Here is a 22,961-nt window from a genome sequence, read left to right on the forward strand (position 1 = left end):
TCAAGGACTTTAATGTTCTTGTTCAGAAGCCATTCCAGTGTTGCTTAGACTGAATACCCGGGGTCATTGTCCTGTTAGAATATAAATCATTGCCGCAGTCTAAGGTCACACTGAAGCAGGTTCTCCTTAAGGCTTTGCGAGTATTTCACTCCATTCAGTGCCCCCTCTATCCTTACAAGCCTCTCAGTCCCTGTCGCTGAAAAGCATCCCGAGAGCATGATGCTGCTACCACCATACTTCACTGTAAGGATGGTGTTAAATGGGTGTTTAGCTTAGTTTCCGTCAGATGTAACACTTTATATTCAGGCCAAAGAGTTCGGTTTTCATCTCATCATACCACAGATTATTTTGCCTCATGGTCTCAGAGTATTTCATGTGCCTTTTTGCAAATTCCAGGTGTGCTGGCATGTGCCTTTTTCTCAGGAGTGGCTTCCGTCTGGCCACTCTCCCATAAAGTCTGGATTTGTGAAGTGCTGGAGAAACTGTTGTCCTTCCGGAAGATTCTCCCATCTAAGCAAAGACACTGTAGTTCTGTCAGAGTGGTCAATGGGTTATTTGTCACTTCCCTGATCGAAGTCTTTCTTGCCCGGTACTCAGTTTGGTTGGACGGTCAGCTCTAGGAAGAGTCTGCGTAGTTCCATATTCTTTCGATTACCTAGTGATCGAGCTCACTGTGCTCTTAGGAACTTTCAACACTCCAGAAATTGGTTAATATCCTTCCGCAGATCGATAACTCCTCACAATTATATCTCAGAGATATACGGACAGGTTCGTTCAACTGTCAACTGTGGGACCTTGTATAGAAAGGCAAGTTTCTTTCTAAATCATGTCCAATCAATGGAATTGGCCATAGGTGGACTCCAATCAGGTTGTAGACATCTCAAGGATGACCAAAGGAAATTGGAAGCACCTGAGTTCAATTGTAAGTGTCATAGCAAAGGGGTTGAATACTTATTGACTCAAGGCATTTCATCTTTTCATTTTTAATTAATTTGTAAAAAATTCTAAAAATAAATTTCTAATTTGACATTATGGGGTATTATTTGTAGATCAGTGAAAACACTCCCCCCCCCCCTCCCATTTTAATCCATTTGAAATTCAGGCTGTAACACAACAAAATGTGAAAAAGTCAAGGGGTGTGAATACTTTCTGAAGGCACGATACCAGGCATCGCAGTCGATAAACCATTGTCCCTCAAACAATATCCTCAACCACTCGCCTCCCCCACCTAAATTCGCTCCAATGAAGCAGCACTTAGTCATGGAATGAGAGTCCATCTGGCTAGATTGTGGTGTGGACACCACCCCTCCCTTATGCAATATCAACATAGGTTCCAACTTCCAACCCACACTCAATCCAACATGTCCCCTCTTTCTATCCACCACACATAACTAGCAGCCCCTCCCTGGTCAAAAATCTTTGGAAGAGTCCAGTGGACGCTGCTGGATACCTTTGTTCCACTGGTATTTTGGCTTGAAGGACAAGTACTACAACAACAACAACACTTGGAAAAAGAGGCCCAGTTCCTGAAATTAAACAAATTGATGAAATAAATTTCCACATTATCTGCAGATACCATGTCAAATACAGCCAAGTATAATGTAAATTGAACAAACCAATGGCAGCAAACCACCAGGCTTTAGAAAAGAGGGAATTAAAGTGCCTTATTGCCTTTGTGTGATACTTTCTGGAAGGTCGTGCCATAAAACACCCACTACCTGTGGAAAAAAAAAAAAACTTTCTTTGAACAACACAAAGGGGAGCAAAATAACCATGAAAGCTTGTACCAAACTGGGAATTCAGTGTTCGGTGCCTGTATCTGTCAACCAAAATCAATATGGAGCAAGGACACCCAACAATGTGCACTGCAATGTTTTGCTTACATACCTGGATGCTTTGTCATGTTACAACCTTTCATTTCAAGCACGGGGTAGGTAGGTGTGCACATTGTCTCGAAAAAGCATCAGGACACCAATAGGTTGTGAACATTTATATGGCCAAGAACAAACTCTGGACAGGTTGCCACTCAATTGCAGGATGCAGTATGCAAGTTGGGGCAGGATTTCGTATTTTGGTCAATGTACCGGCGAACAATGGCTTGCTCTTGCGAAAGGTATGGATTGTTTAACAACCACCAGCAAATATATGAATGAATGAATGATCGTTTTAAGGCCGTAATGGACAAATGGACACCTAATTTCATGTCCTTCTGTTAGACAGTACCATTCAATGATGCAAAGCACCAAAGTAACAATTGATACATGGGCAAAGTGTAGCAAAGGAAGAGTGTGTTTGTGGGGTGCTGATGGCAGCAGACTTAGGTGGAGGTGGAGGGTAAGGTACAGGTACAGGAACTTTGTGACCAGGTTCAGACACTTTGGGTTCTGGTACTCGGCTTACATTTGGAATAGATACCAAAGGCTCAATTTCAACAGGCTCCACATGGTTTGGACAATAGGGTTCACAATGACATAGGCGGAGCTGGTCAATATGTTTATGTAGGGCTGTATGGCCATTAGACAATTCTCCAACAAATAATGTTGCCAATTTGATTGATTACATGACCAGCGAATCATTTAGCTCCACGGACCGGAATGCAGTACAAATACAGGAGCGCGCACATGGATCACACGTGAAACAGTGGTCCTGTCGTGATACAACTGCTTTAACTTGTGGTCAGCAACTCTGGACAGATCATGAGGATGGATAAGGACTAAGCAAGTCTTTAGCATTCTACCAAACATCTCTGCGGGTGTGTATCTAGTGGTTGTGTGCAGACGTGTCCTATCTGCAAACAAAACACATGACAATCACGAAAACAGCTCTCTTAGCCTGAAAATTTGAAGTGGGTCTAAAGGAAGCAATGCGATAGTGCTCTCTATCATTTTGTTTCAAGAAATCCTGAAACATGAGCTATTATCACTAACTATTAAATTAGGTAAGTGGCGAACACTAGTGGCGAACATGGCACGTAAACCCTCGACGGTAATTTTGCCTGAAGAAGATAAGGCAAAACATTCAATCCGCTTTGAACGAGTGTTTATAACAACCAAAAACATCCTACTTAACGAGATGGTATTCATAGAATACTTTAACTTACCCTGCGCAGTCAACTTGGTGCGAGCCAACTCTTCTGTTTTTGAATGTTTTTTTTCTTTGATCCAATATGGCTGCCAAACCACGTGAGCGATGACGTCATAAATTTATATTCTCTAATATAATTATTGTTGTGTAGTTCAGACAAGAAATTTCAAACCGATCAGACTAAGCATTTTCCCTGTCGAATTATGACGTCGTAATTGCAGCACCAATGACGTAATCGTTAACAACACTTATTCCCCATGCAAAGTTCTCTACAATGAGCTATATTTCAATTTTTTATGCCTCCACCCCCGAAGGTGGCCAGAGTTTATGATCCTTATGGTTTCAGGTTGTCCGTCCGTCCGTGCGGGCTAAACCTCGTTTTTCTCAGCAACCACATGTCCAATTGAGACGAAACTTTAAGGGTAGGAGTGACACCCATGCAGAATGTTTTTATGACAATTCTGACGTCATAGGTCACGTGGTATGGCAGCAATCTTGGATTAAATGCAAATAATTTAAAAAATATTTCTCGGAAACCGCTGAATGGAAAACTTTGAAACTTAGCACATTGTCAAATACTCCCAATGGGGAACCACATTATCCTAAATTCCTTATCCTAAAAATCTGAAATTGCATGCACATAAACCTACATATTGGATTGAACAACAACAACAACAACAACAGGCATTTTACGGCCATTTTCCCTACAAGAGCGGGGGTTAGCCTTGCGGTCCCCATGACAATGTTCTCCATTTTGCCCTATTTTCTGCATCTCCCCTTGTTAACCCCCTTGCCAGCATTTCTTCTTCGACCATCTTCAGCCAAGTCTTTCGCGGTCTTCCCCGTCCTCTACTTCCTTCTACATTCATTCCCATCACTCTTTTCAACCAGTCACTTTCATCCTTCCTCAACACATGACCAAACCATCTCAACCTGTTTCTCTTCACAGCATCCATCACAGGCTCTATTCCCATCATCTTTCGCAATTCATCATTTGTCTTCCTCTCTCTCAACGATACTCCACATCCACCGAACCATTCGCATTTCCACCCTTTCCAGCCTTCGTTGCTGCTCTACGTTCATTACCCATGTCTCACTCCCATAAATCATAACACTTCTCACACATGCAGCATACACCTTTCCCTTCAGCTTCAATGACACTCCCCTCCTTGTCAGCACGCCACTCAGTTCCCGAAACTTCTTCCATGCACACCTCACTCGCGCAACCGTTGCCGAGTCTGATCCACCTTCTCCATTCAGCATGTCTCCAAGGTAACAAAATGTTTTCACACCTTCCAGCTTCACGCCATCTCCAAGATCCAACTCAACATTTCCTCCATCTGCAGCTCCCTCTGTGCACACCTTACACTTGAATGTAGCTGCCACACTGGTTGATGACCCTGTCAAACCACTACATTTTTGATGAACCCACTCAGCGCACATTGTACATTGAATGGTATTCACGCAAACACCCTTCCTGCACACAGCACACGGCCACTTCCCAGTTCTTTCCACCTCACCACATGCTTTACCACTTGCCATCACCTTCGTTTTTCCGATATTCACCTTCAGACCTTTTGTCTCCATACATTCCTTCCACTTGTTCATCTTCTCCTTCAGTCCATCCATACTTTCTGCAATCAACACCAGATCATCTGCATACAACAACTCCCACGGTAGACCCTCCTTTACGTTCTGAGCCAGCACCTCCATCACAGCTACAAATAGTAGTGGACTTAGTACCGACCCTTGATGCACTCCCACCTTCACCTCAAACTCACCACTGTTCCCGTCCTTCGCCCTTACAGCTGTGCGCGCTCTTTTGTACATTGCCATCACGACTCTGATCAACCATTCCTCCACTCCTAACTTCCTCAATGCCCATGTCACTACTTCACGTGGAACCCTGTCGAATGCTTTCTCCAGATCTACAAACCCAAGAAACAACTTCTTCCTCTTCTCCATATACTTCTCCTGCAACTGCCTCACAATAAAAAGCGCGTCTGTCGTTCCTCTTCCTGGCATAAATCCAAACTGCATTTCGTCAATCTTCACTTTCTTCCTTATCCTCCTCTCCAACACCCTTTCCAATACCTTCATTCCATGCTCCAATAACTTTATCGCTCGATACGAGCCACACTCCAGAGGGTCACCTTTCCCCTTGTATAGAGGGACGAGGGTACTCAGTTCCCAATCCACTGGAATGCGGCCTTCTTTCACCACCAGATTGCAGATCTCTGTCATTTTGTCAGGATTGAACCTAAAACCTTTAAAAAACATTTTCTCCCAAACCACCAAATCGATCAACTCGAAACTTTATGTGTCATTGCGTAGGCATGGGTATTAAAATATGATCATGAAAACATCATTAGTCACATGGTGTGGCAGCCATATTGTATTGAAGGAAAATATAAAATAATTATATCTCTGAAACCGCTTACCCTATCGATGCAAAATTTTACAAATTTCATCTTTAACACCACTGTTGCATATAGTTTGTAAATGATGGTGTTGTAGGTCATGTGGTTTGGCAGCCATCTTGGATAGAAAAACGAACCTTATCCAATCAACACGAAACTTACCCTACCCATACATATGCAGAGTGTACAATTTTTAAGGTCATAGGTCACGTGGTATGGCAGCCATATTAGCTTGAAAGCCGATATGTAATCAGTTTCAGCCGAGCGGTTTCAGAGATAGAGGTCCAACGTTTTAAAGTTTTTCCAAGATGGCGCCTGTACCACGTGACCTACGACGTCATAAGTATCATAATAAAAATTCTGCAGGCGGAGCTGCTCACATGGTAAGATTTTGTGTCAATCGGACCAACGGTTGCCGAGAAAATGAATTTTTAAAATGCAGACACGTACGCACTCACACCACACGTACGCACATACAGCACACGTACGGACGCACCCAAATGCCTAACCCTGCTTTTTCGCTTCACGAGCGCATCGTAATAATTGTATAGTGTAATCTATGTGAATTTAAGACTGTGGTTTAGAAGGCCAGGACCACATGTGAAGCAGAGTGGGTTTCAAGGAGTATCCTGACACACAGAACAATGACAAATGTAACTCTCCATACCTGGCCACCAAACCCGGCTCATGTCAACTGCCTTGATGGTTACAACACCGGGATGGGATTCATGTAGTTAAAACACCTTAGTCTGACACTTTGGGGGGGGGGGGGGGGGGGGAGGGTACAATGACCCTGTTGCCCCGCAGTAGGCAACCAGAATTGTAAGAGCAGCTCATTTTTAGAGCGAGGTATGGTCTCATTTACTCATCAAACTCATAGGCTACAGTTAACCAGATGCCATGGAAAAAAAACATTGTTTGACCATCGATGGGGTTTTATCCACATTCCCAATTCAAATTAGTTTGGAAGTGATGGAAGCATCATCACTGCAAAGCACATTCTCGACATGAAATCATGAAATGAAAAAATTCAAGACATGAAAAAAAAAAAATCTCGACTGCTACAGGCATACTCCCAGGTTAACAAACAGTGGTAACCTACCAAAAGAATCAGCACATATCAGCACACTAATAGCCAGCACACTCATCGTCAGCACACTCATCGTCATCACACACCCTGGGCAATTGTTTCTTTGCTGTAACACACCCAATGCCATCGGATGACGAATTACAATTGAAAAAGGCTCAACAGTCTCGTAGAACATCAATACTTTAGATTAACACAGGAAACATTTAGCCTCAGCAAATTCCTTACCACACTGGGATGAATACTGCTATTTCAACACCTTTACGTAGGAGCATGTAGAGAGGCTCAAGAACGGTGCTCTTTTGGAAGAAAATGATCGTAATAGTTGAACATACACAGGAACGCTTTAAGCTCGATAGTGTTTGCAGGAGTAGGAGCGGCACGGACAGCTTCAGTCTTAGACTTGCTGGGCCTTATGCCATCAGCACTGATGATGTGACCAAGAAATTCCACTTCTGGTAACATAAATCTACACTTGTTACGTTTCACCTCAACACTGGCTTCGACAAGAAGTTTGAGAACCGTGTCAAGATTACACAAGTGTTCAGCATGAGTGTGACCAGTGATCAAATCATCACCTTGAAAAACTACAACAATGGGAATTTTTTTTAGGATATTCTCCATATGTTGAAATATTGCAGTGGCCGATTTGATGCCAAAAGGACAGCGATTATACACAAAACCCCTCGTGAGTGACAACATGTGCACTTCCTGGAGTCCTCATCTAGTACCATGTGAGTGCAAGCAGATTCCAAATCCAGATGGCCAAACATCTTCCCACCAGAAAATGCCTTGGGCAAAGGATAATGGCCGTGCTTGAAATATGTGCTGATTGTTGTTTTGTAATCACCACAAATCCAAACACTACTGCCAGACTAATACAGGAACAAATTTCACAGGCCCAATCACTGAAATCAACAGAACCAATTACACTTTCCTTCTGCAGGTGGGTGAGCTGTGTCTCAACTTTAGGACACTCCATCCGAGGTGTGTGCAGACCTAGCTTTACAGAAAACTGGCTTAGCATTCTCATCCACATAAAGTTTAGCTTTATCACCTGGAAAGGTGCCAACACCACCTTCGAACAATGAGGAATATTTGTTATATAATGTATAGCATTGTGATTTACATCACAGACAATCGACTTGGTCTCAAGCCAATCAAGTTTGATGGATTAAAGCCAATTATTCTCAAATAATGCAGGCCCATTACCCTGTATGATCCACCAGCATAATTCCTGAGATACACCATTACAGGTGACCTTCATTTCAGCACAACGAAATGTTGGTATACCATGTTGATACATCAGATCATCAGCACAAGTTCTTAACCTGGCATACATGGATCTAAGTGTAGACCTCGTAAGAGACAGAACATGTCAGCTGGGATCGTGATTTTTGTATACATCTAGACTAGGGAGGTCCATATTTTTTGACTTTTAAAAGTTTAAGGTCTGACCCTGCCAAAAGGTTCCATTTGCCACAAAAACACAGTGTAAAATATTTTTGAAAAATATCAATAATTATTGATAATATTCCGTGGAAGAATGTAAAACTTCCAAGGCCTTGTGCGACCTCTAATTATAATTAGAGGTCGCACAAGGCCTTGGAAGTTTTACATTCTTCCACAGATGAGCAAGAAGCTGAAGGTATCGATGACATCAAGGAAAGACTGATATAGTTCATCAACACAGCATTGATCATGAAAAAAGTCACAGTGGCAATGGATACACTGGATGGCAAAACAGTCAACATTTGCTACTACCAACACAAGATTGCTCTTCAAGAAACTGAAGATTCCCAATTCTTTTCTCCATCTTCTAACAGCACAGTGAGAGGAAGATGAAGACTACCAGACTGCCAGTGCTGTTGTGAAGTCACTGGTCATGATAAACGACCACACAGAACGAGGCATCGCCCTCGTCCAAGACTTATCTGGACACTTGACGAAGGATGAGGAGCAACTGCAGTTCCTTCTTCTCGTTGTTTCCCATTACCGGAAGAAGTTTCCTCAAGCCCCCCAACAAGACCTTGACTGGGCAGTGGGCAACAATGAGTGGTTAATCTCCATGACACCCCTGTTTTAAACAGATAATACCCACCTTCGGGGGGGGGGGGGGGGGGGAGGAAGGACCCAGGATGAGTGTGCAGAGGATTCTTGAACATGCAACGCATATCTTTGGATACAGTTAATCTAGAATTAAGTATCAAAAATATACAGAATTTAATTTGCAACACTTAATGCTTTGACTTGGTATTAGTATGGCTTCTGTAAGTTAAAAATAGGAAAGATATGAATGATAAACTGTTATTCTATGCAGCTTCCCCCATACACGTACAAGGTAAAACATTGATATTTTTCAAAAATATTTTACACTGTTTTTGTGGCAAATAGAGCCTTTTGGCAGAGTCAAACCTTAAACTTTTGAAAAAAAAATTTTTTACCACCAAATAAGGAACTAAATTTTACGACCAAATCTAGACTCATGGAAGACTGACAGTAGGACAATCGGCAGTCACCCTCCACCCTCGCACATGTAAAAGGAGCCGCCATAGTTTGGGTGAACTCCTTGGATTTAAAGATCAGTTGGCCATCCGTCACTCGGGGTGTTAATCCCGGTGCAAGCGACAATACTTTTTGAATTGTATTACTCTTCATCAACAGAATGTCCCAGCACGAGAGACAAAAAGGCAGAGCACTGTCATTCTCTCTCTTGGTTCGTGGCTGGCATCACAAGCGGTCACGGTTCATTTGCCCTCTTGCGCTGGGTTTTCATTAAGAACTGGTCGCATTCTCTCTCTGTTCCTGGCTGCGGGGAAGGTGGACGCATCCTTCTCTCTGTTCCCAGTGGTGCTGGCTTCATGACGGCTGTGTTCAGTGGCGTGCACCTGAGAGACCTCGGCGCTTTGTGGAGCGTGGGACGGCGTAGGAGAGTGCTTTGGCTGCCTCGCGCGGGCGGCTGGTGGAACAAGACTTCAAAGCTGTCTCCCTTGACATATGTCATGCCTTCGATACGGTCTGGCACCCCACCCTACTCACCAAACTCTCCTCGTATGGTATCCATGGAAACCTCACGCATGGCTTGCAGACTTCCTTTCTGGTCACAGTCTACGTGTGGCCCTGAATGGAATTCTCTCTTCTCCCCTTCCTGTTCAGGCTGGAGTTCCTCAAGGCAGTGTTCTGGGCCCTGTGCTTTTTCTGGTCTTCCTTAATGATCTCTCCGACTCTCTGCAAAATCCTCTCTATCTCTTTGCTGATGACTCCACTCTCTGCAGACTTGGAAAATATCACAAACTGGTCAAACAAGTGGAACATGTACTTAAATCCTGACAAATCTCAGACTCTCACTTTGTCTCTCCTAAAAAACCGTTTCGACAACCATCCCATCTATTTTCTGAGCAATCCTCTTGAAGAAGTTCTGTCACTCAAGCTTTTGGGTCTCACTATCTGCCATGATCTTTCCTGGGAAAACAACATCTCCAAGCTGGCCTCCAAAGCCAGTCGCCGACTGGGCATCCTCCGCCGTGCAAAGTCCTTTCTGAGCACTTCTGAACTCCTCACCACATACAAAGCTTTCATCCGCAGCTCAATGAAATACTGCTCTCCCCTCTGGGCTGGTGCTCCTGCCTCACAGCTAGCTCAGCTGCACGCGGTTCAAACCAAAGCATTCAGAATCATTGGAATCTCCCACGATTAAGCTGATTCTGAGGGCCCCTCTCTCACCGCAGGCAGGTAGGTGGTCTTTCTGTCTTCTACAGACTCCTCTCCAGCCTTGCTCCCCCTGCTCTGTCTCCCAAATATTCCTGCAGGACACACAGGATCTGCCAGCAACCCTCTTCTGGTGAAACTGCCAAAATAAAGACTCTGTGCTCACCTTCACTCCTTCATTCCTCTTTTCTCCCGCCTCTGGAACAAACTCCCACACTCTCTTCAATCCCACTCCTCCCTCCAGGTCTTTAAAACAGCTGTTCACCACCATCTCTTGTATTCCCCCATGCAAAACCTTGATCTTTTCTACCCCCGTTAAAACGCCCCAAATCCACCTCTTTGAATCCCCAGGTTCTTTCCTGGGGTTCCTAGAAGTGTTCATTTGCTTTCTACCGTGTACCGCTCCCTCCTCCCCCTTCCACAGATCTACCGGCATCCCTGTTCTCTTGTTGTTGTGCTTGTGTGCTTCCCTCTCTCCCCCTCTTGTCTCCCGCTCCCTTCATTGCATTGCATGTTTTGTGTGTCTGCGCATGTTTTTCATGTTCAATGTGTTAGCTCTTACATGAGCCTCGATTCTGTATACAAAAACAAAACCAAAAAAAAACCATTTGGCAATCGACTGCTGGATGAAGGACTTCCAAAAACTCCTTTATCAACCTGTCTTTGGCACTCATCCAACTTGCTCTTGAATTTTTATTTATTTATGCAAATCGCCCCAAATAAGGCATGAAGTCACTCGAGGTAAAGGACTAAGGAAAGGTTAGAAAAATATAAGGATAAAGCAAAACAAAATAAAAATAAATAAATAAATTAAAAATAACAATAAAACATCCAATGCACAGGAAGTAGCAGAAGTCAGGAAAAGTCAAGAAAAATGTGATTAAACCTCAAAAATTAGGAAGTAGGAATTGGCATGAAAAGGGCCTCATTGATTAAATCTTGCTTTATTGTATGACGTTTTTCTTGGCCATTTTGTTATCCCATGGGATCCACTCGTATTTCCTTGGTCAAACAAGAATCCATTCTTGCTACCTGACCAGACCATTTCGATTTTCATTTATTTAGTTTATCATTGATGTCACATGCCCACGTTTGCACTGCAACCCATTTGCATTATTTTCTTGCCCCCTCTAGTCATACCGAGCATAATTCTTTTCCTGCTAATTCCGAGTATGTAGTTTCCTTGTCATTTTTATGGACCAGGTGTCGCATCCATGTGTTTCGACAGGCAATACTGCACAGAGGTTGAAGATGTTACTTTAACGACAAAGGCAGTTTCCCTTTGAGAATAGTGCAGTCTCCAAACACAATTTTCTCCAAATTCACTCCTGCCCATTTTTTGTTGACCATATATTTCGGACATCTTGTTTTCAGATGAAAATATTGACCCAAATGTTAAACGTTTTGTTAATCTCTTGTAATTTCATGCCATATACAGGTACTTTAAATGGCTTGCATAGAGTATTTGTATTTGATATTACACAAAACATCACTTTTGCTGTCTTTAAATTCATTTTCAGAACAGTTTGTTGCTAACTTCATGTACATCCTTCATTTGTGACCAATTCCTCTGGATTTACTGCAAGTAAAATTACGTCACATGAAAATCGTAGGTATTTTGGTAGGCTCCATTAATCTTTGGAGTTTAGACCATTGTCTTCCCAATTCAGTTCCGCAATTTTATTCCAATGTAGCTTTAAAGAATAGATTACTTTTGTAAAAAAAATTGTGGAATTTTACTCCTCAGGTGTACAAGTAAAAGGCCTCTATGTACAAACGGATGAAACACGCACACCTCTTCCCATATCTCAACACAAAGGACATTCTAAATGTTCCACAAATGAGACATGCTCACAACAGTGAACAAGTACAAAAAATTGGAAGCTTGTACTTATAACTGTTGGTATGACAAGGGCATTAAGAGACATCATTGTACTTATACAGAAATTTGTCTATTGTCTATTTTCCTTGTCATTTATGCAAATGTAGAATGGAAGTGACTCGTGCCCTGATACTGCATTTAATCACAAGTAAAAGCCCCTCCACGAGCACAAGATGACTTAAGATGACTTAAGATTTAAAAAAAAACTGGTTCCAAAACGATCACAATGCAGGAATAAACAAATGTATTCGAGAATGAAGAAAAAGGCAAAGGAGATATACCCCACAAAGAAAACACCCAAAATTTCTCAATCAACTCGGATTCTTTTGAAAGAGTCTGGGTAGTTCAATATTTTTTTCCATTTCCTAATGATGGAGCTCACTTGTGCCCTTGGGAACTTTCATCACTTTAGAAATTGTTTTATACCCTTCCACAGATCGATGAATCCTCTCAATCCTCTCTCAGACTTCATGGTAGTGTTTCTGCTCTGACATGCACTGTCAACCTACTTTCCCTACTTACAAGTAGATAGGTGTCCCAGAGAAAACTAGAGTGAATCGGAGTCTCGGGTGCAGAATCAGAGTTTAGGGTGCCAGGAAGTTCTCAATCTTCCCAAGTGACAACTGTGAAGATGGTTTCCAAGACTTTGCTTAACAATTGGAAGCAAGTTAATATATACAGTACCAATTGTAAGTCTACAGCACCTTCAAAATTTTTCACCTTTTGTTGCCTTGTAGTTTGGAATTTAAATGCATTAAATCAGGCTTTTTACACCTTTATTCACATATCATAAACCACAACTTTCAAGTTAATAACAAATTCTACAAATTTCAGAAAATTACTTAAAAATACAAAACTATAATATCTTGGTTGGTTAAGTGTCCACCCCCCTTATAATAGCAATTGTATATTAGCTCAGCTGTAACCAATCACCTTCAAAATCACACACCAGGTTAATTGGCCTCCACCAGTGTTAAATTGTAGTGAGTCTGCATATTTCAGAATAAAATCAGCTGTTCCTGTAGATTTCCTTTGCTGGGTAGTGCATTTCACAGCAAAGACTCAACCATGAGCACCAAGGAGATTTCAAAAGACATCCGAGAAAAGCTTGTGGAAAGGCACATTTCAGGGTATGATAAAAAATATTTCAAAGGCCTCGAATATCCCTTGGAGCGCAGTCAAGACAATCATTAATAACTGGAAGGCGTATGGTATCACAAATACCTTGCTGGATCTCACTGGTCCCTCCGAACTGGATGACCAAACAAGGAGGAGACTGATCATATAGGCCACCAAGAGGCCAATGCCAACTTTGAAACAGCTACATGTCTTTATGGCAAAGTGCATGTGACAACAATATCCCAAGCACTCCACAAGTATGGCCTGTATGGTAGGGTGGCAAGAATGAAGCCATTGCTCAAAAGGCCCACCTTGAGTCCTGTTTGAGGTATGCAAAAAATACTCGAGATTCTGAAGCCATGTGGCAAAAATGTTTTGTGGTCTGACGAAACCAAGGAGGAACTTTTTGGCCAAATACAAAACGTTATATTTGGAGAAAACCCAACACAGCAGATGACATTCCTACTATGAAGCTTGGTTGGTGGTAGCATCATGCTATGGGGATGTTTCTCATCAGCAGGGGCTGGGGCACTTGTCTGGATGGAAGGGAAAATGCAAGGAGCAAAATAGAGAAAAATCCTAGAGCATAACCTGCTGCCCTCTGCAAGAAAGCTGAAATTGAGACGGAAGTTCACCTTTCAGCATGACAACGACCCGAAGCACACAGCCAAAGCTATACTGGAGTAGCTAAGGAACAAAAAGATAAATGTCCTCGAGTGTCCCAGTCAGATCCCCGACCTCAATTCAATAAAAAAATCTGTGGCATGACTTGAAGATTGCTGTCCATCAACGCTCCCCTCGGAACTTGACTGAGCTTGAACAGTTTTGTACAGAAGAATGGGCAAGTATTGCCCAATCGAGGTGTGCAAAGTTGGTAGAAACCCATATCCCAACAGCCTCGCAGCTGTAATTGCTGTCAAAAGGGCTTCCACCAAGTATTAACTTTGGGGGGTGGACACTTATCCAACCAAGAAATTCCAGTTTTGTATTTTTAATTAATTTTCTGAAATTTGTAGAATTTGTTTTTCACTTGGAAGTTGTGGGTTACGATGTGTAAATAAAGGTAGAAAAAGTGTGATTTAATGCATTTTAATTCCAGGCTATAAGGCAACAAAAGATGAAAAAATTGAAAGTGGGTGCAGACTTCCTATAGGCATTGTATGTAATTAAGAGGACATATTTTTGCACCAAGTTTGTGTCTTTCTCACTATATTTTATGCCTTGGATCTTTTTCATGCTCATAAGTGTGTTGCTCTGGATGGCATCCCATCTCAAACCTTATCTCAGAGGTTGGTCTCTCAAGGAAGTCTTGTTGCAGCCTGTGAAATCCTCTACATCACATTGCTAACTTCATTCACACTGTGCCAGAAAGTTACTCATACCTATGACGGTGACATCTTTGTCCGCCAAACTGCAGAATTTAAGAAGTTGGACAATTGCCTGGAATGTCGTTTAACACCTCCAAGTCCCACCATCTGCTTCTGCATGAAGACCACAAAGCTTACAGAACCTTTAACTATAAATCAACATCTTGAAGAGATGCAATTTTTGAGCTTCTTGGCCAAAAAAAAGGATATACCATGATCAATGATCATTCTTGAGCAGATCACTTGTCTAAGGTGGCCTCCAGGTTAGAGCAATGCTATGGAATTCTCCACACAGCCAAGTGATTCCTTGGCCATCCTAATATCTTAACACTGTACATAACACCTTCATCCACAGTGCTAACCGACTCTCCTCTGTAGACTGTTGCTACAATCTCACATGGCTCTCCTGAAAGTGGAAGAATCCAAGGTCCTGAGGGTAATGGTTGCTCACCCCTCAACAATATAATCACCTCCCAGTCATGTTAATTCCTCCACCACTTTCATCAGTGAGCCATCACAATCTCCTGATATTTCCTATCCAGGATCGTTTCTCACGTATTCTCACTCACTCTCTCTCCCCTCCAGTCCACCTGCAATCTTTTGCAAATTTACACTTTTTCAGCTTTTCCTGTCTGCTCATATGATCTTGGTCAACTTATTCCATTTTTCCAATGTTTTGTTCATATTTCTTCAACTTATTCTGCTACCTGTCTGTGTCTGTTCATTCCTTGCCCAATTCCATGCCCCTTATCTGCCAGTTCCTCTACATTCCATTGATAATGAGTCAGCCTCACACCAATGTTGTTCAGCTCTTCCTTCAACCTCAACCTGTTATGTTTTGAAATCCCAACTTCATGATGTGGCTCTTCAGGCGGCTTCACTACTTATCACTAAACAATGGATAGATATGCTGCATCTATTATCTATTATCACAACAACAAGTGACTGCACCTTGCTCAAATATTTCTTCCATGCAAAATGTAGAACATCACTACAAATGGTATCATCTCTGCTGGGTTTTTTTTATATGAACACTGGTGTCCTCAAGGGAAGTGCTTTAGTATCAGCTTTGTGTACAAATGACCTTTCTTCCTCCCAGGAAAATCTATTTCAATGCAAATTAAGATTCTAACAGCTGAACAGATCATGACAAACATGCAGCAACAAGCATGCATTTACTGCATTCCTTTCACATAAAATCAGAAGCGAGTTAAAAATTGACCTGAGAAAAACAAACAAACAAGGTCTGCCTTTCATTTTCCAATATTCGTTCATAAGTATCCATCATCAATGCAAGGTAAAAATCACCTGGAGATTTCAAAATCAAGATCCAAAGACTGCCCACCACAATGATGTGGAGTTTACTGCATGCATTTGAATGAAAAGAACGTGTGGTTTTTGAGGTCTTCCAAGACACAAAGTCCACAAAAATCATGAATAAAAGTACAACATAGAATTGCTATTTTTCTGTTGCGTTTGTGGCAACAGGTTGTAGAAACATGCCCCTGTATGTCAAAATTAAATTTAAAGTCATCCTGAGGTTTGCTTTAACAAGTGTAATAATATAAACGAGGTTTGCTACAAAAATTTATCATAAAAAACATGGACAATGGGCCACATACTCAGGAGAAAAATAAAAACGTTATGTTAAATAGTTGACAAATAAATAGATACATATGTATATATATATATAATTATATATATATATATTTTTGTATACTGAATCGAGGCTCGTGAAAGAGCTAACATTTATTTCACAAACAAATCAACCAGACAAACAACATATACAAAAAGAGGGAGCGGAAGACAAGATGGGGAGAGATGGGGAAGCACAAAACCACAACATTTGAGAGCAGGGAGAAGTGTGGGAGGGAGAGGGCTTGGGGGCAGGAGGCGTGGGAAGGGGGTGGGGGGGGGGGGGGAGAGGTATAAAACACAAGGGGACCGAAATTAGCGGGGGTAGAAAAGATCAAGGTTTTGGATGGGGGAGGATAAGAGATGGTGGTGAACAGCTGTTTTAAAGACCTGGAGGGTGGAGTGGGATTGAAGAGAGTGAGGGAGTTTGTTCCAGAGGCGGGAGAAAAGAGTAATGAAGGAGTGAAGGTGAGCAGAAAGTCTTGATTTTGGCAGTTTAACCATAAGAGGGTTGCAGGCAGATCTTGTGCGACCTGTAAGAATATTTGGGGGACAGAGCCCAGAGAGGACTGGGGGGGCAAGGCCAGAGAGGAGTCGGTAGAAGACGGAAAGACCACCAACCTGCCTGCGGTGAGTGAGTGAAAGGCCCTTGGAGTTAGCTTCATCGCGGGAGATTCCAATGATTCTGAACGCTTTGGTTTCAACAGCGTGAAGACGGGCTAGGTGTGAGGCAGGAGCACCAGACCAGAGGGGAGAGCAGTATTCCATAGAGCTGCGGATGAAAGCCTTGTATGTGGTGAGGAGCTCAGGTGTGCCAAGGAAGGACTTCGCACGACGGAGGATGCCCAGTCGGCGACTGGCTTTGGAGGCCAGATTTGAAATGTGGTTTTCCCAGGAAAGATCATGGCAAATAGTGAGACCCAAAAGCTTGAGTGACAGAAAATCTTGGAGAGGATTATTCATAAAGTAGATGGGAGGGTTTTCCAGTCGGTTTTTTCGGAGAGACATCGTAAGAGTGTGAGATTTATCAGGATTGAAAGACATGTTTCATTTGTTTGCCCAGTCTGTGATTTTGTCCAGGTCTGCAGAGAGTGAGGAGGCTGCAGACTGCCGATCTGAGGGATGAGGAATGGAGCGACAGAGAGTAGAGTCGTCAGCAAAGAGATAGAGAGGATTTTCAAGAGAGTCAGAGAGATCATTGATGAAGACCAGAAAAAGCACAGGGCCCAGAACACTACCTTGGGGAACTCCAGCCTGAACAGGAAGAGGAGATGAGAGAAACCCATTCAGGGCCACACGTTGACTACGACCAGAGAGGAAGTCCGCCAGCCATGCGTGGAGATTTCCATGGATACCAAAGGAGGAGAGTTTGGTGAGCAGAGCAGGGTGCCAGACCGTATCGAAGGCACGTGAAATGTCAAGGGAGACGGCTCTAATTTCCTGTTTGGCGTTGAGGACCTCCATCCATTGTTGAATATATATATATATATATATATATATATATATATATATATATATATATTGTTGCGGATATGGGATTTGGCCTCCATCCATATCCGCTTGTAAATATTCCCCTATTTCCCCGATACTCCCCAACTATCCCCAATCCCCCATTCCCTAGTCCCATTCTGTAAACAACACTCTGTAGAACCGACCTTCCCCTTTTTCCCCCATTAAATGTCGTGCCCAGGTTCACCGCATCTCACGTAGACAACTATAGGACATCTTGCTAGTTATTCTTAGTCTATGTCAGTTAAGGACTCGTTTCCATTAATTCTGACTCTTCGTTGCACCAGAATGTGATTGTATGGCACCAGTAGTGAGTTTAGGACCTCCCCATACCTCCTCCCATCTTCCTCATGAAACTACAACAACAACAACAACTACAACAACAGCGCGCGGGGAGTGTGCGTCCTCACTCCGGCTTGGTTAGCCGCCATTGCCCATGTGCTCCGACGGGGTTACCACGAAGGGGCTGACTGTCAGCTCCTCGTCAAGGGCGGAGCCCGGTAACCCCCCGCACCCAATAAGAAGCGGCGGGCCGATTCCATCTGGGGCGGAGCTAACGAGCCGAGGGCGTGTCACTCCCCGCTGGATATACGCAGCCACTTACCGGAGGTGACGTCAGATGCGCCCCCAGCTTGAAGAGAAACAGACGCCACCTCCAGCGCGACGATACCTCCCCGCATATCTGGACCGGACCGTGTGGATCCTGTCCCTGAGCCAAGGTGCACCTTGTGCTATCCATCGACTACCTGGCCTTCCTTGCCATCAATCCCTGTGTGAGTCAGTCTTGTCCTGTTTATCTGTGGTCTGTCGGGGCTACTATAAGACCGTGATTAAGTGCCCACCTTCCTATGCTGTACCTCTTGTCAGTGTAATCTAAACGTTCTGCATACAAATATTATAACCTCCTCCGGAGGTCTTGAGAACTGTACCCCTGGTGTCGTGTCATTTAACCCAGCCGTTGTGTCCTTTCCTTAATTGATTTAGCATAGCGCGATTTGGCCAACGTTCGAGTGGAATCGGGTAAACTGTGCAGACGCGGTCATACCAAACCGCTCGGTAAACTAACATCCAAAACCGCGTCTGTAACAATATATATATATATATATATATATATATATATATATATATATATATATATATATATATATATATATATATATATATATATATATATATATATATATATATATATATATATATATATATATATATATATATATACAGTCATCCCTCGCTATATCGCGGTTCACTTTTCGCGGATTCGGTACATCGCGGTTTTTTCTCGCTAGTATATGTAAAATTATATCGCGGATTTTTCGCTATATCGCGGGATTTTGCGGTATAAATGTATTTTTATATACTATTATTTTAAATATTTTTGTGGTAAAATAAGCATTTTCTAGCCTAAAAAATTAAAAAATGTAAAGAAATAAGAAAAATACAGTATTTAAAACATATTACAAGAAATAAAATACTATACATAGTGTACAGTAGAAGGGTAGACAAAGAGTCGTGCGTATGGAAAACGCCAGTACATTCATCATCGTCATCACCTTCATCGTCATCAGTACTGCACAGCTAATTCATCATCATCTTCATCACGCAAGTTGTAGTATTGAAGAGCCGGGGCTCTTGCTTGATACGGACGAAATGACGGGCAAGACACAAACTCGTCCGAGAAGATATTTATTCTCAAAACCAACTCGGGAACACTGAAAAGCCCATTTATCGGGCTGCATTATAAAGCACAACCAGAAACCGAAAGCCACGCCTCTCAAGCGTGGCGTGCTTCGGTGAATCGGTGGTCACGTGATCAACAGGTGTAGCTGATTATACCCGCAAAGCGCGGCACGCTTTAGCGGTCACGTGACCAGCCACTCTCGCGCCGGGAATCCCCGCCGGTGACGTCACCGGCTGGAGCAAGGAGATTCTGATGCTGGTCTTGCTTGGGGAACCCATGGGTAGCTACAGTATCTTCAATGGTGAGTACCCATTAGAATTTTATATGTTGTTAAAATTACGTATGTTTAAGAGTGTAAAAAGTGTTTAAGAGTATAGGAAGTGTTTATAAGAGTATGGGAAAGGTTAATAAGAGTGTGGGGAGTTCATAATGCTTTAAAATATATATTAAAAAAAAAAAAAAAAATGGTCGCTACTTCGCGGATTTTCGTTTATCGCGGGGGGTTCTGGAACGTAACCCCCGCGATAAACGAGGGTTCACTGTATATATATATATATATATATATATATATATATATATATATATATATATATATATATATATATATATATATATATATCAATAAACATAGATAGATAAATAGATAGATACATAGATAGATAAATAGATAGATAAATAGATAGATACATAGATAGATAGATAAATATATAAATAAATATATAGATACATAGATAGATACATAGATACATAGATAGATACATAGATAGATCAATAGAAAAATAAATAGAGAGGTACACTACATGACCCAAAGTATGTGGACACGCTAACATCACACATCTCATTCCAAAATCATGCACATTAATATGGAGTTGGTCCCCCCTTTGCTGCTATAACAGCCTCCACTCTTCTGGGAAGGGTTTCCACTAGATGTTGGAACATTGCTGCAGGGATTTGCTTCCATTCAGCTACCAGAGCATTAGTGAGGTCGGGCACTGATGTTGGGCGATTTGGCCTGGCTCGCAGTCGGCATTCCAATTCATCCTAAAGGTGTTCGATGGTGCTTTAGTCAGGGCTCTGTGCAGGCCCGTCAACTTCTTCCACACTGATCTCAACAAACCATTTCTTTATGGACCTCACTTTGTGCAAGGGGGAATTGTCATGCTGAAACAGGAAAGGGCATTCCCCAAACTGTTGCCACAAAGTTGGAAGCACACAATCGTCGAGAATGTCATTGTATGCTGTAGCGTTAAGATTTCCGTTCACTGGAACCAAGTGGCCTAGCCCGAACCGAACCATGAAAAACAGCCCCAGACCATTATTACTCCTCCACCAAACTTTACAGTTGGCACTACGCATTTGGGCAGGTAGCGTTCTCCTGGCATCCGCCAAACCCAGATTTGTCCGTCGGACTGCCAGATGGTGAAGCGTGATTCATCACTCCAGAGAGCGCGTTTCCACAGCGCCAGAGTCCAATGGCGGCGAGCTTTACACCACACCAGCCAACGCTTGGCATTGCGCATGGTGATCTTAGGCTTGTGTGCGGCTGCTCGGCCATAGAAACCCATTTCATAAAGCCCCCGAACAGTTGTTGTGCTGACGTTGCTTCCAGAAGCAGTTTGGAACTCCGTCATGAGTATTGCAACCGAGGACAGACGATTTTTACGCGCTACGTGCTTCAGCACTCGGCGGCCCCGTTCTGTGAGCTTGTGTGGCCTTCCACTTCGTGGCTGAGCTATTGTTGCTCCTAGTCATTTCCACTTCACAATAACAGCACTTGCAGTTGACCGGGGCAGCTCTAGCAGGGCAGAAATTTGACGAACTGACTTGTTGGAAAGGTGGCATCCGATGACGGTGCCACGTTGAGTCATTTAGCTCTTCAGTACGGCCCATTCTACTGCCAATGTTTGTCTATGGAGATTGCATGGCTGCGTGCTTGATTATATATACCTGTCAGCAATGGGTGTGGCTGAAATAGCAGAATCCACTAATTAGAAGGGGTGTCCACATACTTTTGGTCATGCAGTGTAGGTAAATGGCGAGATAGATTAATAGATAGATAGATAAATGGATAGATAGATAAATAGGTATATAAATAGATAGATAGATAAATAAATACGTAGATAAAGAGATAGGAAGGTAAATGGCGAGATAGATAGATAGATAAATAGGTAAAGAGATAGATAAATAGGTAGATAAATAGATAGGAAGGTAAATGGCTAGATAAATAGATAGATACTAGATAGATAGATAAATAGGTAAAGAGATAGATAAATAGGTAGTTAAATAGATAGATAAATATGTAAATAAATAGATAAATAGGTAGATAAATAGATACATAAATAGATAGGTAGGTAAATGGCTACATAGGTAAATCAATAGATAAATAAATAGGTAGAAAAATAGATATATAAATAGATAGGTAAGTAAATGGATAGAGAAATATGTCAATGGATAGATAGATAAATAGATAAATGGATATATAGATAAATAGATAGGTAGGTAAATGGATATATAGATAAATAGATAGGTAGGTAAATGGATATATAGATAAATAGATAGGTAGGTAAATGGATATATAGATAAATAGATAGGTAGGTAAATGGATATATAGATAAATAGATAGATAGGTAAATGGATATATCGATAAATATATAGGTAGGTAAATGGATAGATAGATAAATATGTAAATGGATAGATAGATAAATATGAAAATGGCTAGATAGATAAATAGGTAAATGGATATATAGACAAATAGATAGGTAGGTAAATGGATATATACAGACTTGGCATTTAATATGGAATATTTTTTTTTCCTTGACTTGGGTTTACTTTCTGAACTCAGCATATCAAACTGGTGAGTTTTTTACCCTTCGGTGATGTCTTTGTTGAAAGAACCATGTCCCTGATTGTCTTTCGCAGCAAGAAGTCAATAACAGGATTATATCACAGGTGGCGTGACAAAATGTAAGGACAGGTACATTTGACGATTGGCTTCACAATCGGGTATATAAGGGTTGTTGCATTCTGTATTAGTGGAAAACAAGTGCTGCACATCTACAAAAGTTATTGCCGCTTCCTCTGGAGATGGTCCGTCAACTTGACAATGCTGTTTGTCATGGAGTGGTGGCTTCACGAAATTCTGGCATGAAACAGCGTGCTATTGCTCGGCAGTATGGCATCACTCAAGGTCAGGTGTCAAAGATCCTGAAACGAAATGCACAGAGGGGTGTCCCTACTCCAATACCGAGGCCAGAACGTCCACGCAGAACCACGAGAGATGATCGCCAGCTGCACCGGTTAGTCTGCAATGGCCGTACCAAGTCAGCTAATCGGCTTAGGGCTGAGTGGCAGCAACTGACAAATGTGCCTGCATCCAGAAGGCTAGTCAACCAACGACTGGTTCAAGCAGGCTATCGTGCCAGGCGTCTCCTGAGAAAGCCACGCCTGACCAGACAACACAGCCAGCGCC

General features: G+C 42.3%; 1 protein-coding gene across 2 annotated transcripts in view; it reads right to left on the bottom strand.

Annotated features, from left to right (window-relative positions):
• Window positions 1-22,961, bottom strand: part of LOC137432432 (inorganic pyrophosphatase-like) — a 283,251-nt gene that overhangs the window by 72,246 nt on the left and 188,044 nt on the right. The gene's annotated exons all lie outside the window — the stretch shown is intronic.

The sequence above is a fragment of the Myxine glutinosa genome, chromosome 8 (assembly GCF_964187855.1).
Source record: "Myxine glutinosa chromosome 8, kmMyxGlut1.1, whole genome shotgun sequence".
In the NCBI taxonomy this organism is placed as follows: domain Eukaryota; kingdom Metazoa; phylum Chordata; class Myxini; order Myxiniformes; family Myxinidae; genus Myxine; species Myxine glutinosa.